The following is a 13094-nucleotide window of genomic DNA, read 5'->3' as shown; positions in this document are numbered from 1 at the left end:
GATGTGTCTCTGTCATGTCTACATAGTTCTCGAACCCGTAGGGTCCGCACGCTTAACGTTCGATGACGATTGGTATTATGAGTTTATGTGTTTTGATGTAGCGAAGGTTGTCCGGAGTCCCGGATGTGATCACGTACATGAAGAGGAGTCTCGAAATGGTCGAGACATAAAGATCGATATATTGGAAGGCTATGTTTGGACACTGGAAAGGTTCCGAGGGGTTCGTGCATTTTTCCGGAGTACCGGGAGGTTACCGGAACCTCTCGGGGAGTCAATGGGCGTTAATGGGCCATAGTGGAAGAGAGGAGGAGGCAGCCAAGGTGGGGGCGCCCCCCCCCCCAAGCCCAATCCGAATTGGGAGGGGGGTCGGCCCCCTTTCCTTCTCTCCCTCTCCCTCTTCCTTCTTCTCCTACTCCAACTAGGGAAGGGGGAGACCTACTCCTAGTGGGAGTAGGACTCCCCCCCTTGGGCGCGCCATAGAGGGCCGACCCTTCCCCTCCTCCACTCCTTTATATACGGGGGAGGAGGGCACCCCAAAGACACACAAGTTGACAATTGTTTTAGCCGTGTGCGGTGCCTCCCTCCACAGATGTCGGGGGGATGAACCCCGGACAGACAATGGAACCCGGATCCTCTTCAAAAAACAACGGGGCTGGCACCGCCCCTCAAACCGGCACGCGCTTGGCCGGGTCGCTCGGCTCGGCCAAGCACCGCAACCCGGCCAGACTCTCCGACCCGGCAAGACGTGTCAACTCGGCCTCAACAACTAGCACAAGACAGCAGAACCCGGCACAGCCGAAGCTTCCTCGACAAGCCAGCTCCACCTGTGGCGTGCTCCGCAGTCCAGCAACGGGACAGCTCCCGTCCCATCCAAGCCGTATGATGGGACGAGTCTTCAATCAACGATGACCAAGGCAGCAGTGCCCCGCCCATGCCCCTGGTCAGCCGGAGTGTGGCAACAGTACCCTTCACCTACCCGCTGACCAGGGCCAGCGTGGCTATAGTGCCCCCGCCCTCACCGCTGACGACAGCAAGCGGCAACTTGACGGAGAGCCACTGTACATGACTCGACTCGGCCACGCCCTGACGATCGACAAGACGGTGCATAGTCCCCCTAGGCACGTGCGGCCCGCACCTAGGGGAACCCGGCAAAACCACAAGCCCTCAACGGGACCCAGCCCGGGTTCCCAGACAACGACAATACAGACCCATCGACTTGTAACATTACCGTTGTACCCCTGGGGGTTGGTCTATAAAACCCCCCAGGAGCCCACAGTCATACGGGCAAGCAAGCAAGGCAGACACGATCAGAAACAGACGATAGAGGTAACAAGAGAAAGGCAAGTAAGCATAGAACTAGCCACAAAAGCAACACGAGAGAGAAGGAGCAGCCCAAGCCTTGGCCAGCTTTCTTCCTCCCCCATACAGCTCCAGGAGCAGCATTGTACTATCGAACATCCAACTACACTCGGCAGGACTAGGGGTATTATCTCTCCGGAGAGCCCCGAACCTGGGTGTCGGGGATATACCCCGCGGTATAAACCGCCGGATGTATGACCCGGCTAGAGTTTGGCGATTCACTGGCAACCCACTTGGACATGGCAGTTTACGGTTCATTGGTAATCCGGCAGGCGGGTCAGAGGAGCGACAAGACCCGATGGCCCAACGGGCGGTTTATGGAAGGCCGGATCATGCTATGGTGGGCCGGTTTAAGAGAAAAGGCGTGAAGAATATTTACTTTACAAGGAAGACCCGGACTTGTATCCGGTTTGTATTAGAAGGGAGACTAGTCCTAATCCTAATAGGACTCCACATGTAACCCGCCCCTTCAACATATATAAGGAGGGGTAGGGCTCCCCAAAGAGGGACAAGCTACAAGCAAGAAGAAACAATCTTAGGGCTAGACACAAAGAGGAGAGCCGGTTTACGGCGACTCCCTGTGATGATAATGAGACCTAGCCTCAAACAGCATGTAGGGTTTTTACCGGATGATGTTTCCCGGGGCCCGAAGCTGTCTAAATCCCTGTCTTGTGCCGCGTCTCTCAATTCCGCTCAACCCCTCTCAAGCTACCACATAGATGCGTTGGCCTCGCGACTAAGTCCTGACACTAAGGACATCTGACGTGACAATTCCACGACAGTTGGCGCCCACCGTGGGGCCCGCGCACGGTGGTGTTGGGTTCTTGGAGGGATCTCATCTTGGGTTTTGAGAAGTGCACAAGTTTCCGGATGAACAGGAGCCGGTTTGGAAGAATGCACATCAACTATGAAGTTCATTGGTCAAAGATTGAAAAAGTTTTTCAGCGGCGGCATATACAAGTTTGAGACGAGAGAAGTTAGGGTTCAGCATCCTGTGCGTCGTCGCCCGACGCGGCCTGACGAACCGAAGCCAGATTGATGAAGGAAGCCGACAGGATTTCCGCTGAGCCGCCGTACGCCGCGTCATATCGATCTGCAAGTTGCCGCTGCTACATATATACGCTCGAAGCCCCGAGTACGCAGTGTCCTGTTTGCTGTTTTGAGAAAATCAGTCGCTGCTGCTGTTTCAAGTCCCAAGGGCCTTCACGTGAAGCTAAGTCACGTCAAGTTACAATTTTTTGGTTCCGAACGGCACGTCAAGTTACAGAGAGCACGCGTCTGGGCGACACGTCGAATCCAGATGAAAGATCACTTTTTTGCTGCCACAGTTGCGTGTTGCCGAGATCGACAGGAGTTGTGCTGCAAACCGCTGGACGTCGTGTCAGATCAGTCCACGTGAAGACTCAGATTTTGAAAAGGAATAATCTATGCAACAAGGTCTAGACTCGTTTTTTAATCATTGCTTTTATCAAACCAGCAACTAGTACTACTCACGTGAAGCCCTTTGCGTCAAGCGGGACCGGTTGCTATTTTATTCGATGGCCGGCTGCTTTAGCTCAGTACATCGGTCAAATCTACTGGAGATGGAAATAATAGAGAATAGGACAAGAAGATTTTTTCGGCAGAGTCCACCGTGGGTGGCGTTTGAGGACCAGCTTGACCTGTCGGTCTCCGGCATGGACAGAACGATCCTCCTTACTAGCGGAGTTTCTGCAAAGGCAGAGTGGGTCATGGCCTGCCCAAGTTTGAAAAAAAAGCTGCGGTTTGGGCCGCTACTGTGGGTTCGGGCCGCTACTGCGGTGTCGCTTTCAAGTCGCCCCTCCGGCCGCTGTTATATCTGGCACTTTGTTGGTTCTGTGTAAATACTAAAGGCTGCATCAGAATACATCCAACATTATCCAGTATTGGTATCCGCGTTCATCCGGAAAATAAATCAGGTGATATTCGTCCAGTCTGTTTTAACAGCACATATTAATTTGGTAGAACAATTATTTTGTCGCGTAATATTTTTACGCAGGATAGTCATTCAGGACAAAGGTGTTATACAACGGATATGGAGCGTGCACCAGCATAACTCTGCACTGGAGTCCGTCCGTGTCATGTTGCTCGACGGATACGCTTGCAAGTCATGGCTCCCGCTGTTCGGTTTACATCAACGCGGCGGCCGACTCACCCGTCCGCACCGCCTTACTAACGCCACGGACAACTTGCCCGTCCGCCCTTGCGGCCGGTTCACGCGTTCGCGCTGGCTTACAAACGTTGCGGCTGATTCTCCCGTCCGCACCGGTTTACCACGCCGCGGCCGGTTCACCCGTGAGCAATTTCCAACTTCACATAGCGATCATCAATTTCATGGCGGGTTATTTCCGGCCTCGCACATCAGGTGATATCCATCTAAAATATCTTTTATTGGCACATATTATTATTAAAAAGCAGTTTATCTTTGTCTTGGTCTGCAATATTGTTGATGCAGGACAATTGTTCACTACATCAAAACGATGCGGTTAACTTGCCCATCCGTGCCGGTTTATAGCACCAGTACCGATTTCCCCGTCCATGCCGGTTTACAATGCCGCGGCCGATTCATCTGTCGGAGCCGCCACTGATGATGCGGCCGTCCCTGCTGTCCGTCTCTCATGGCCTGGTCTACATCGACATACCGGGCCGCACCTGTTTGCATGAGCTGTTTATTGGGTATGAGCAAGTCACAGCTTGGGTAGCCCAGTTTTCTTTCAGCAAAATGGAGGCAAATTATCATATACTATCAACCGCCGTCTGCACTGGGTGGTTTGGTGGGCAGGTGCACAAGTCGCCGCCGCTACAGTTTGGTTAACTTCAAATCACTAGTTGGAAGGAACCATCGGCCGAGTTGCTGACATGGCTCATACGGGATCAATTACAACCTGCCGCAGTCACCTCAACCCTCTGTGGATTCACATCATGCTATCAACACCAATGATATACAACTTATGCCGGTTTACATCACGGTCACATATGGAGAGTCTCAAGCCAACTCCTCGAGTCACCTTTGAGACTCGGGGGCGACAATGACATGACTCAGCAAATCTTGTCAGTTTCAGCAAATTTAAGAACCCCGGGACGATGGAGGGAAAGATAACCCGGTCCCGGAGGCTACTATTATTTGAAGGCCGTCAGAAAATTTCCGGCTTAGAAAGTATATGACAGTTACAAAATCCCGGCTCAATGAAGAAGTTCCGGATCATCAGAAAGGATTCCGGTTTACGATCCGGTTCAAGGGAAGTCAGTCTCACTGAAGCTCTCAAATCCGGTTTAACAATGTCCGGTTCAAAAAGGAATTAATTTCTCGCAAGTTCGAGTTGAAAGGCCGTCAGAAAATTTCCGGCTGAAAATGAAGATTCCGGTTTGCAATCCTGTTTAAGGGACGTCTATTCTCCCACAAAGCTTTGAAGCTCTCACTATCCGGTTCAAGATCCCGGTTCAAGAAGAATTTATCTCTTGCAAAAAAGTTAAAAATTACCGAAGAGGACCTGCTGCCATGATGCGCGGTTCAAACATGGGTATCCTGCCTTATTGGCCTAACATATTATTGATCACATGGGGGCTTCTGCTTCATAAAGCGGGGTCTCTGTCTTTCTTATCATGCGTGGTTACATGGAGTGGCTCTGTTTTTAAAGCGGACTCCGGTTTACCCCTTGACATTTGCTTTTTATACATCACTGGGGGCCTTGGTCGTGTCCGAACCAACGCGACACCTTTTGATAGGCGACAGCCACCAGATCACTTGGGGACATGGTCAAGTCTGAACCAGTCACGCCTCTTGGTCGGCCTAAGGCCACAAAATCACTTGGGGGCTTGGTCGAACCCGAACCATTGCCACGCCTCTTGATCTGGCATATATGCCACGAATCATTTGGGGACCTGGCTGACTTGAATCATTGTCACTCCTATTGGGGGCTTGGTCCTGTCCGACCATGGTAATACCATTTGATCAGCTCAGTATAGCTTTGCAAACGGTTTTTATCATTGCCTTTGCTTCCATATTTTTTCATAACTGTTATTTGATTTTTGTTGCAAACCGACATTGTTAATCCGGTTTGATTTTATGCTACCATCTTATTATGGAGTAAACCGGTGTCCATTAACCCGGCTTGGCTTTCAATTACAAGTTGTCAGTACATGATCAAATCATAATCCGGAGACTATCAGCCCGGTCTGGTTTGACTACGAGTCGCCAGTATTATATATGGTTAAACCGGCGTTTATCACAACCCGGTACGGTTTATCATAAACCGGCACAGTATGAAAGGAGTTATCATTACTCAAGATTGGGGTTATCACCCTTACTACAAAAAGTTGGTAAACCTACGATGTTATTCAATGTCAGGTATGATATATTTCATTTTTGATTATTCTTAAGTGCAGCCTTGGTTATAAACCTGGGTTATATGTTGGGCATTATGACCCGTCCGGCGGTAAACCGCCAGGACACTTTAAACTTGTTGTATGCAGAAACAGGTTGAATAAAGCATGCTTATAAATTATCCGGTGTTTATTAAACCAGCCTGGGTTTAAGACGATAAGTCGCCAGTATATGATGAGAAATTATCCGGTGTTTATTAAACCGGCCTGGCTTTGGACTATACGTCGCCAATATATATTTGGATTGCGCCATTGGAATCATGCGCTTATAAATGATTGGGTTATATTATTCAAATAGCCAAATTTGGCTAAATTTTCATTATGATATTGGATGAATTTTTCATACCGGATTATATTGTCTTGAATAGCCAACATGGCTGGATTTTTATGGTTATTAGTAACCGGTATTATTGAGTTTTCAAAGTAGCTTTAGCGCAACAGTTATTATTTTATCAAAGGATATGATTTATTCTACAATGGAAGGAATAGTCCCGAGTCGCTGCAGGCTCACAACCCGGCACTTGGGGGCTACATTATTCAAATTGAGATTACATGCAAGTCTCATGTCGCTGCAAGCATGCACCATGACACTTGGGGGCTAATCCAAAGTAATTTTCTGCTCATATTATTGAAGACCCGACTCATCACATTATAATGAGTCGGCCCTTGGGGGCTACCAATTGCTCCTGTCAACAGTTGAAGGTACAAAGCTTTTTATTCATTATATTGAAGAGTCCACTGCTCAGTTGGTAAAGCACAAGGCTCTTAACCTTGTGGACGTGGATTCAAGTCCCATGATGAGGGTTACATCATATGATGTTATTTTCATTGAAGTATATATTAAAGTCCCAGCTCAATATTATCTTACTGAGCCGGCCCTTGGGGGCTAGACATCATTGCTCAAATCTACATGATTATACCTACAAAGTCCCTGCTCATTATTGCATAATGACCCGGCTCTTGGGGGCTACACTGGTTGAAGTTTTTATGAGTATAAGACAATTGCAAGTCCCAGGTTGCTGTAAGCATGATAACCCGGCACTTGGGGGCTACATAGTATGGAGTATTCAGTTTTTACTAGTCACTGGGATGAACAACATGGATTTCTTCTTAAGTGGCAGTATTTATATTGAAGCAAGTCTTAAGCCATCACTTTGTTCTGCTCAAGACTTGGGGGCTACAGGTATTATATTATTATCGAAGAACTATTTTCAAATTCTCTGTTTTGAGCAAACTGGATTAACCCGGCGTCACCAATCATTATGACCCTGTGTCTGTAACCCGGCGTCATCAATAATCATGAACCGGCATTAGCAACAATCATGAACCAGTGTTGGCAACAATCATGACCCGGAATTATCAGTTTTTATAACCAGACAATGGTGGTAATCATAAACCGGCAAGTTTTACATCTTCAAGCCGGCTGGATATCAGTTGAATATTTCAGAGACTAATATTTTTGTCAAGTCAAGGCATTAAAGGCCGGTTCAAATGGATTCTTTATTTACAAATATCTTCTGCAAGCAAATTGATTATGAAGATGGTTATTAACTTGGAAGGAAGAAATGACAAGGATTTAAGGATGATCAAGTGCCGGCTTACAAGTATATTTAAACCAGAGCACAACCCGACAAATTTGTTCTTGTTGCAGATCGGTTTAACATGGATGAATCCAAATTAAACTGGGGGCTAATGTCGGGGATATACCCCGCGGTATAAACCGCCGGATGTATGACCCGGCTAGAGTTTGGCGATTCACTGGCAACCCACTTGGACATGGCGGTTTACGGTTCATTGGTAATCCGGCAGGCGGGTCAGAGTAGCGACAAGACCCGATGGCCCAACGGGCGGTTTATGAAAGGCCGGATCATGCTATGGTGGGCCGGTTTAAGAGAAAAGGCATGAAGAATATTTACTTTACAAGGAAGACCCGGACTTGTATCCGGTTTGTATTAGAAGGGAGACTAGTCCTAATCCTAATAGGACTCCACATGTAACCCTCCCCTTCAACATATATAAGGAGGGGCAGGGCTCCCCAAAGAGGGACAAGCTACAAGCAAGAAGAAACAATCTTAGGGCTAGACACAAAGAGGAGAGCCGGTTTACGGCGACTCCCTCGTGATGATAATGAGACCTAGCCTCAAACAGCATGTAGGGTTTTTACCGGATGATGTTTCCCGGGGCCCGAAGCTGTCTAAATCCCTGTCTTGTGTTGCGTCTCTCAATTCCGCTCAACCCCTCTCAAGCTACCACATAGATGCGTTGGCCTCGCGACTAAGTCCTGACACTAAGGACATCTGACGTGACAATTCCATGACACTGGGTATGTCCAGCGTCCCGCGCCCGCTCATGCCAACCTCGCCTCTAGAGCCCACCAGCGCCCTCGAGCCTCCTCCTCTGCCCAGGTAGCCGCAGTCGACCTGGACCAGCTCACGGGTGAGGAGCTGAAGGAGCGCATCAGGCGGATGCGCGAACTCCTCAACACCGCCGACACCCAGCAAGACCGCCTCAACCAGCTCGCCAAGCCGGCGGGATCCGGCTCCGCCCGCCTTGGCGGACCCGGCGAATTTCTACACACAGCTTCCTCGCCACTCGGCGAGGCGCATTCCGGCCGAGCCCGGACTCGGCGCGATCCGGCCGCCACAGCCGCTAGCGAATTAGGCGACAAGCCCGTCCCAGAGATCCAGCGCAGACCCGGCCAGCATGGCCGGCGTCCGGCTCCAACCGACCCAGCCCCCTGTAGCCTGGCCGCAAGTCATCTCGGCCCGCGCGCCATCGACAACGCCGACGCTCGCCACCGCCTCGACCAGCTCGCTCGCTCCCTGGAGGTGAAGGAGAGCGGTGCTATCGGGCCGGCGTGCTTCGGCCCACGCATCCGGGAGGAGCCCTTCCCCAAAGGGTTCATGTTCCCCTGCGACACCCCCAAGTACAACGGGACCGTGAAGCCAGAAGACTGGCTCACCGACTACACCACGACCATTGGCATCATCAGTGCCAATCGTCGTCTCGCCGTGCGCTACACACCGCTCATGCTCCAAGGATAGGCCCGCACGTGGTTGAACAGCCTGCCGATGGGCAGCATCAACACATGGGTCGATTTCGAGGAAGCCTTTGTCCGCAACTTCACGGGGACCTACAAGTGACCCGGCCGCCCTAGCCAGCTCACCATGTGCGTGCAAGGGCCTATGGAGACTGGTTGCGAGTACCTCGCACGCTGGACCGAGCTCCGGAACAGCTGCGAGGGCGTCCATAAAGTCCAGGCGATCCAGTACTTTGTCAGCGGGTGCCGAGACGACACCCTCCTCAAGCACAAGCTCTTATGCTCCGAGCCGGCCACCATGGTCGCGCTCATGGTGACGGCGGACAAATACGCCAACGCCGACTCCACCATGAAGATCCAGGTGGTGCTGGATGAAGCCGGCAAGGCGAAGCCGGTTCCCCCTCCGAAGCCGGCCGGCGTAAGCAGCCGGCAGTAGCATCACCAGAACAACAAGTGCAAGGCTGACCAGCCGGCACAGCGCCACGACAACCGGCTCGTCGCGGCCACCGAGCCCACGGAGGATCCAGCGGCGAAGCGCCGACAGACCGGCAAGATGGCATGGCAACCCGCCATGAGTTTCGAAGAGATGCTCGATGCCCCGTGCAAGCACCACAGCGGCGCAAGACCCTCCACGCACATGCTTCAGCAGTGCGCCATCACCAAGCGCATCATGAGGGGCGACGTCCCGCCTCTTCCGGCTCCGGCTCCAGCTCCAGGCGCGGGACAACAGCCTCCGCCTCCACCGCCGCCTCCCACTGGCGGCGCGATGCGCGAAGACGCCTACCCGAACCAGAACACGGCATGCATCGTCTTCACCAGCCTCGGCGATGACAAGCGCAGCGAGCGCCTCCTCCGGCGGGAGGTGAACACCATCGTCCCAGACAAGCCGGAGTTCATGCATTGGTCGGATCGCCCGATCACCTGGACCCGGGAGGATCACCCGGCGGTCATGCCGAGTCCGTGTGGTTACGCCCTCGTCCTCAACCCCACCATCGTCGCGCGGCGCACATGCAAGTTCTCCCGAGTCCTCATCAATGGCGGCAGCAGCATCAACATCCTCTACTGCGACACGATGACCAAGCTCGGCCTCAAGGCTGAGGACCTGGAGCCGACCCGGACGATCTTTCACGGCATCGTGCCCGGCCTCTCCTGCTCTCCCATTGGCTGGGTCCGGTTCGATGTCCTGTTCGGTGACAGTAGCCACTTCCGGCGCGAACCAATCTGGTTCGAGGTGATGGACCTGTCCAGCGCGTATCACGCATTGCTGGGCCTGCCCGCGCTCACCAAGTTCATGGTGGTTCCCCACTACGCGTATCTGAAGATGAAGATGCCGGGTCCCAAGGGCCTCATCACCATCACCGGCGATTACCGCAAGTCCCTGGAGTGCGCCCGAGATGGCGCCAAGTTGGCTGAGTCGCTGGCCATTGCCGAGGAGCGGCGCCAGCTCGACCGGATCGTCTCCCTGGCAGGCGAGGCCTCCGATGCGTCGATCCCGACCTCGAACCCGGCCGACGAGGCTGTTGGGGAACGTTGCAGAAAATAAAAAAAATTCTACGCTTTCACCAAGATCAATCTATGAGTTCATCTAGCAACAAGAGAGGGGAGTGCATCTACATACCCTTGTAGATCGCGAGCGGAAGCGTTCAAGAGAACGGGGTTGAGGGAGTCGTACTCGTCGTGATCCAAATCACCGGAGATCCTAGCGCCGAACGGACGGCACCTCCGCGTTCAACACACATACGATTGAGGAAGACGTCTCCTCCTTCTTGATCCAGCAAGGGGGAAGGAGAGGTTGATGAAGATCCAGCAGCACGACGGCGTGGTGGTGGATGCAGCAGCGATCTCGGCAGGGCTTCGCCAAGCTTCTGCGAGAGGGAGAGGTGTAGCAAGGGGAGAGGGAGGCGCCAAGAGCATGGGTGCGGCTGCCCTCCCTCCCCCCTCTTTATATAGGCCCCCTAGGGGGACCGCCGGCCCTAGGAGATGGGATCTCCAAGGGGGGCCAGCGGCCAGGGGGGTGGCTTGCCCCCCAAGGCAAGTGGAGGCGCCCCCACCCTAGGGTTTCCAACCCTAGGCGCAGGGGGGCAAGGGGGGTGCACCAGCCCACCAGGGGCTGGTTCCCCTCCCACTTCAGCCCATGGGGCCCTCCGGGATAGGTGTCCCCATCCGGTGGACCCCCGGGACCCTTCCGGTGGTCCCGGTACAATACCGGTAACCCCCGAAACTTTCCCGATGGCCGAAACTTCACTTCCTATATATAATTCTTTACCTCCGGACCATTCCGGAACTCCTCTTGACGTCCGGGATCTCATCCGGGACTTCGAAGAACTTTCGGTTTACTGCATACTCATATCTTTACAACCCTAGCGTCACCGAACCTTAAGTGTGTAGACCCTACGGGTTCGGGAGACATGCAGACATGACCGAGACGCCTCTCCGGTCAATAACCAACAGCGGGATCTGGATACCCATGTTGGCTCCCACATGCTCCTCGATGATCTCATCGGATGAACCATGATGTTGAGGACTCAAGCAATCCCGTATACAATTACCTTTGTCAATCGGTACGTTACATGCCCGAGATTCGATCGTCTGTATCCCAATACCTCGTTTAATCTCGTTACCGACAAGTCACTTTACTCGTACCGTAATGCATGATCCCGTGACCAGACACTTGGTCACATTGAGCTCATTATGATGATGCATTACTGAGTGGGCCCAGAGATACCTCTTTGTCATACGGAGTGACAAATCCCAGTCTCGATTCGTGCCAACCCAACAGACACTTTCGGAGATACCCGTAGTGCACCTTTATAGTGACCCAGTTACGTTGTGACGTTTGGCACACCCAAAGCACTTCTATGCTATCCGGGAGTTGCACAATCTCATGGTCTAAGGAAATGATACTTGACATTTGGAAAAAGCTCTAGCTAAACGAACTACACGATCTTTGAGCTATGCTTAGGATTGGGTCTTGTCCATCACATCATTCTCCTAATGATGTGATCCCGTTATCAATGACATCCAATGCCCATAGTCAGGAAACCATGACTATCTGTCGATCAACGAGCTAGTCAACTAGAGGCTCACTAGGGACATGTTGTGGTCTATGTATTCACACGTGTATTACGATTTTCGGATAACACAATTATAGCATGAATAATAGACAATTATCATGAACAAAGAAATATAATAATAACCATTTTATTATTGCCTCTAGGGCATATTTCCAACAGAGGCCGCCTTCAATCCCTCCAAGGAGACCAAGAAAGTGAAGCTCAACCTAGAAGACCCCATCTGCAGCAGGTATGTTGTCGTAGGCGCCCGCCTCGACATCAAATAGGAAGGCGAGCTCGTCGACTTCCTCCGTGAGAATCGGGATATCTTCGCATGGACCCCCAAGGACATGTCGGGTATCCCAAGGAAGTACGCCGAGCACAAACTTCACGTCCGCAAGGACGCCAAGCCTGTCCATCAACCCCTTCGATGATTTTTCGAAAAGAAGAGAAGAACAATTGGTGAAGAGGTTGCCAAGCTTTTGGCGGCCGGCTTCATAATGGAAGTGTTTCACCCCGAGTGGCTGGCCAATCCAGTCCTCGTCCTGAAGAAGAACAAGACCTGGCGCATGTGTATCGATTACACCAGCCTCAACAAGGCCTGTCCCAAGGATCCGTTCGCTCTCCCGCGGATCGACCAAGTCATCGACTCGACCACCGGGTGCGAGCTCCTGTCCTTCCTGGACGCTTACTCCAGCTACCACCAGATCAAGCTGGACCCGGCCGATGCCCTGAAGACGTCCTTCATCACGCCCTTTGGGGCGTATTGCTACATCACCATGTCGTTCAGAACGCCGGCGCCACCTTCCAACGCTGCATGCAGAAATGCCTGCTACCGCAACTCGGCCGCAATATCCACGTGTACGTGGATGACATCATGGTGAAGACCAAGCAGCACCTCACACTCCTCGACGATTTGAAGGAAAGATTCACCAACCTCCGCGAATACAAGGTCAAGCTTAACCCGGAAAAGTGCGTCTTCGGCGTCCCGGCCGAAAAGCTACTCGGCTTCCTCGTCTTGGAACACGGCATTGAGGCGAACCCGGAGAAGATCAAGGCCATCGAGCGCATGCGTAAGCCGGCTCGGCTGCGCGATGTCTAGAAGTTCACCGGATGCTTGGCCTCGGTCAGCCGGTTTCTAAGCCGGCTGGGCGAGAGGGTGCTACCCCTGTACCAGCTGATGAAGAAGACGAGCCCGTTTGAATGGAATAACAAGGCAGACGAGGCCTTCCAAGACCTCA

This window comes from Triticum dicoccoides, chromosome 4B (genome assembly GCF_002162155.2).
Source record: "Triticum dicoccoides isolate Atlit2015 ecotype Zavitan chromosome 4B, WEW_v2.0, whole genome shotgun sequence".
Classification (NCBI taxonomy): domain Eukaryota; kingdom Viridiplantae; phylum Streptophyta; class Magnoliopsida; order Poales; family Poaceae; genus Triticum; species Triticum dicoccoides.
This window is presented reverse-complemented; position numbering follows the sequence as displayed.